At 38.7% G+C, this 5,058-nt stretch overlaps 1 protein-coding gene across 4 annotated transcripts in view; it reads right to left on the reverse strand.

Annotated features, from left to right (window-relative positions):
- The window catches only part of Carf (calcium responsive transcription factor), a 63,529-nt gene extending 58,787 nt beyond the window's left edge, over positions 1 to 4,742 (reverse strand). For all 4 annotated transcript variants that reach the window (XM_071618889.1, XM_071618891.1, XM_071618890.1 and 1 more), the window contains exons 1-2: positions 4,694 to 4,742; positions 916 to 1,079 (exon numbers count right to left, since the gene is read on the reverse strand). The gene's annotated coding sequence lies outside the window, so the exon portion shown is untranslated. The remainder of the gene's footprint in view (positions 1 to 915; positions 1,080 to 4,693) is intronic.
- Between the last annotated feature and the right edge of the window lie 316 nt (positions 4,743 to 5,058).

Below are 5,058 nucleotides of genomic sequence, written 5' to 3' on the forward strand. Positions count from 1 at the left end.
ACACAACACAATGCTTTTTTTTTTAATGTGGTGCTGAGGATTGAGCCCGGGTCTACCGCTGAGCCACAATCCCAGCCTCAAATTTGCATAAATTTATAGAAGAAAAACTTTTTTTCCTTTTAAGATGAGTTGGAAACAGCTATTCTGAGGGAGTGAAGAGTTTAATTTGGAGGTAAGGAAGCAATTATAACTATAGACTGAAAGAACTTTGAGGGATTTGACAGTCCTGAACTAAATGTGAAGACTGAAGGAAGTATGAATAGCCTAGGTAAGTACACTAGTAAAGGGGTAGTGATACTGACAACGGAAGATTGTCAAACAAACCACTTTTTGAAAATTTTGCCCAGACTTGGATTTTGTCAATGAAATAAAAATAACTTGATTTTCTTATGGGAATGCAAAATGCAATTATAATTTAAACAAACTTTCTGTGGTTATAGAAGGAAAATTCTATTTAAAGCAATTCCCATATAGAAAAATGGGTTTAAATATGAATACCTAATCCACTGTTGAAATAGAGATTAAAAGCAGTTCTAACTTTATGAACATCCTTTCAGAAAAATAATTTGTAGTGAAAAGTATTATTCCTTCTCATTTCTTCCAACAATTTCTACTACTCTCCTCAGTCCTGACAACTGCAGAATGATTTAAAATACCCAATTTCCCCATCTATCCTTGATGTCAGTACATGCATAATTTATTATCACTAATTCCCAATTAATTCAATGTAAAGTTTTTGAAAAGTGAAATACTAACAACATTAACTAGGTATAAAATGTTTTTCTCCAACTGGTAACCATAAATAGAACAATTGCCTATAACAAAGTATAATTTGACTTTTTCATTAATATGTAAGAGATAATAGTTAACTTATAAAGCTGTTGCTTTCACTTAAATTAAAAATAAAATGATTACCTTCAGGCAGTGGCTCAAGTTTAAATTCCAGTCCTTAAGCATTCTGCCACCCCCAGAATGTTCTTTCATGTTCACCAAAGTTCTTCCTTTTGGGGGTCACTAAATAACAGTTGTAGCTTCATTTATGTGAAAGTTATAACTGTGTCTTCACAGCAGCATTTTCTCTGTAACGAGAAATTATTCAATGTATATTTCATTTTTCTATACATAAATAAAACTACTAGATTTCATTACGCAGGTTTTATTGAAAAAGTAGCTATTACCAGCCACACTTGGTAGAACCACTTGGTAGTTCTCAGTTGAAGAGAACTAAAGACCATGCTGCCTTTACAGATAATTACATGTGTCTTAGAGTAGGTGATTTAACCCCTCTGTGCCTGTCTTCTTATCTAAAATTAAGAATCCAGACTATGGTTTTATTTCAACTCTCACTCTACAGAAACAAATGAAACAGACCTCTGCAGCAACTTATATATTTTACATCTATTTCCTCAAGGAAAACATTTACTAACAGACTATCTTTCCAAGCCACAAGAAACTTTAAAATCTCTTCTCTCTCTTACTCCCAACCCTAGTACTGATAAACTTCTTTCTTTTTGCTTCCTTCCTTTTGGTGGTATTGGGAATTTAACCCAGAGTCTCATATATGCTGGTAGGCAAGTGATTTACCACTAAGCCACATTCCAGCGCTATAAATTTACTTCTTAAGTAAGAAGCACTGGGATTGGATGAAAAAAAGAAAGAAAAAATTATTAAATTTGGAGTTAAGCCAGTTAATGATCAGACTTCAGAAAACAGTATTCATTTTTTTTCTGGCAAACTGCTATCTAGAATACTATCATATCACATTACAAAAGTAGATTTTATCTTATATCAAAAAACTAGAGCCTAGTGTGGTAGTGCATGTAACCCGGTGAATCAGGAGGCTGAGGCAGGAGGACTGCAAGTTCAAAGCCAGATTCAGCAATTTGGCGAGATCCTAAGCAACTTAATAAGAAGGGCTGGAGATTTAGGTCAGTAGAAATCCTCAGTACCAAAAACAAAACAAAACAAAATTGGTGCTTCAGTTTTTTATTTATGGAGAGAAAGGCATTTTTATTGTTTACATAGTGAATGCATAGTAGATGAAAAGAACTTAGGATACTAACATTTTTTTTCATTTTGTTCAACAGCAATTCTATTTGTTCTAAACTGTAATTTTTCAGGTGTAATTTCCAAAAAAACTGTCTTATCACTTAATTATTGTGGAATTTCCCCCTTAGATTTCTGTGTATTAAAATGTATTGGTTATGCTGGGCACAGTGGTGCACACCTGTGATCCCAGCAACCTTGAAGGTTGAGGCAGGAGGATCATAAGTTCAAGGTCAACCTCAGCAATTTAGCAAGACCCTAAGCAACTTAGTGAGTACTTGTTTCAAAATTGAAAAAAATTTGAGCTGAGGTTGTAGCTTAGTGGAAGTGCGCTTGCCTAGCATGTGTGAGGCACTGGTTTTGATTCTCAGCACCACATATGAATAAATAAAATAAAGGTCCAACAACAACCAAAAAATATTTTTTTTTAATATTTATTTTTTAGTATTTGGCGGACACAACATCTTTGTTTGTATGTGGTGCGAGGATCCAACCAGGGCCGCACGCATGCCAGGCGCGAGCGCGCTACCGCTTGAGCCACATCCCCAGCCCCAAAAAATAATTTTTAAAAAAATTAAAAAAATAAAAAGCGTGGTGAATGTGGTTCAATGGTAAAGTACCTTTGGGTTCAATCTCTAGTACCAAAACTAAGTAAATAAATAAAATGAAATTCGTCTGTTAAAAACAATGATCTGAGAATAAACTCCCAAACAGGATGACTGAAGGATGAAGCCACTTGAAATCTTAGGATTTCTTTTAATTCTACAACCGACCAAGTAGGGGACCCTCCACACACACAAATAGGACAGAAAAGAAAAACATGTATTTTCCAAATTGTGGTTCTCCAGATAGCAATGTGTCTGAGGACTACAAAAAATTAATTCCATAGGAAATTGTTTTGAACCCAAAGCTTGCCATTAATGTACTAAATGATATTAAGAAAAACATTCAAAGCAAAAGTATTAGCTATGTTAGGTACTGTTTGGAGGTGACATCAAACATGACACATAAATCACTGCTGAAAGAAAACCCAAAACATCATATGGGGTATTCAGTTATTTTTGCAACACTTATTAGCTAAGTTTTCCTTAAAGTCTCAATAGAAATAAGTACTTTACTGAATTTTCAAGACTTCCAATCTGCAAATCGAAGTCTTATTTCCTTAAGAATATTCTATATTGATATTCTTTATCTTCCCCATATTTTTCTATTCAAACGAAGTGCAAATTATTTGGCTCAGTTATTATTCTTAATTTGCTGAATTTCAGATTAATGACAGTTTAAAATTTCCAAGATATTTTAACTAATGATGTTACTAACAAATACCACAAGATTTCAGTTAAGAAAGTGTTTCAAGCTTCAGATACCTCAACTTATTTAACGTGTAAATCCACATCATTACAAGCTCAATCATAACAAGTGTTTTTCTGGGACTTCTGTAAAGGTTTTCTCATTTTATTCCTCCATCCAAGTGGCTATTTCTCTCATTTGCTCACATACGCAAAGCTTCTAGTTAAACTTGAATGCATAATATGATATTAATATTTACTGAGAATTTATATGGCATCTTAATTCATTCAGTTGACTAAAACGTGGCACAGAGAGGTTAGTTAAGTACCAGTCAGGATGGAACCCAGGCATTCTGGTTCCAGGGTACATATTTTATAAAAGTGAGTAAGCTGAAAATAGTCGTGGTTTTATTGCCATTGCTCTCCAATAAAAGATTATATTTCACTCCCAACTGTTTAAATTACTTCTAATTTCCTACAGCTGATTTAAATATTCGGCGTCTACTTAATCTAATACATCTTTAAGTAACGTAGAGGAAAGCTTTAGTTTTCTTCACCAGCACACATACCGTTCCGCCCACAAATTTTGCAATCCAGTTCTGCCTGATCCTAAACTGTTCTCTCTTGAAGACCCCCTCTTGGAGCTTTGCTGGCGAATGCCTTAAAATGTGACTTTGGGAACTGGAGAGTATCATCTCCATCCAGCCTACCTCAGAGAAACAACTATATTGAACTAGAGTAATTACTGGGATCATTGCGACCAAGTCAAGGCTTTGGGTAACTTCAAAACAAAAAGTAAAAAAGCCAGGGGGAGAAGGTGTGGGCAGAAGCTTTTCTTCTTCTAAACACAAGGTATAAAAAGGCTGAGAAAGTGGGGAGGGGAGACGCTTAAAAGCCGGACGCAAGAGAGCGTGGGAGACCACGCGCAGGGCGCTCCCGCCAAAGGGGCGCGGGTCCTTGGCAGTGATGGCTCGTTTTGGGGCTTTGCAACCCTCAAGACACCTAACCTCCTCCTTCTCCAGTCTGCCTCCCTGGGGCCCGCGAGCCCCCTCCCGGGCCCGTGGTAGTGGGCCTAGCTAGGAGGGCCCGGAAAAAGCCCCGAGAAAGAGAATGAAGGGCGCCGTCAGTGCCCGGCTGCGGCAGGGGCGGGGGCCGGCAGTTGCTACCAGCCCGGGCGGGTCAGGAGGTGACGCGAGGAGGTAGAAAGGGGGGTTGGGAGGTAGCATCCAGTCCGTCAGCGCAGATGACTCTGCCAAACCTCTAGTTCCCCAGCCCTGCCGCCGCCGAAAGCCCCACAAGGCGAGGAGGGAAGTCCGCCGGAGCAGAGGGGGAGAAAATTCAAAACGAGTCTACTCAACCTCGTCTTGGCTCCGAGGCCCCGCCATGGAGACCAGCACAATGCGCAGGCGCACGTCTCCGGGAGGTGCAGTGCGGTCCCACGCGGTGAGACCACTATCGGCCACCGTCGCGGGTTTCTTTTCAGAACGTTATTTTTTTCGTATTTCCGCCTTGGCGAACCCGAGGCTAGTGGTGAGAACTCGGGAAAAGTCATGGGTGGGTCAGGTTGTGGTTCAGAACTTACATAAGAAAAGGAACTTGGCAAGACCTTAGTCAACTAGAGGAAGTTTAATAAACATCTGGCTGGAGTCAGGAGGATTTAATGCAAATAAGAGATCTTGATACAGCGTAACAAGACTACAGTTCCCAGTGGTCACAGCGTTTC

Source organism: Marmota flaviventris, chromosome 11 (assembly GCF_047511675.1).
Source record: "Marmota flaviventris isolate mMarFla1 chromosome 11, mMarFla1.hap1, whole genome shotgun sequence".
Lineage (NCBI taxonomy): Eukaryota > Metazoa > Chordata > Mammalia > Rodentia > Sciuridae > Marmota > Marmota flaviventris.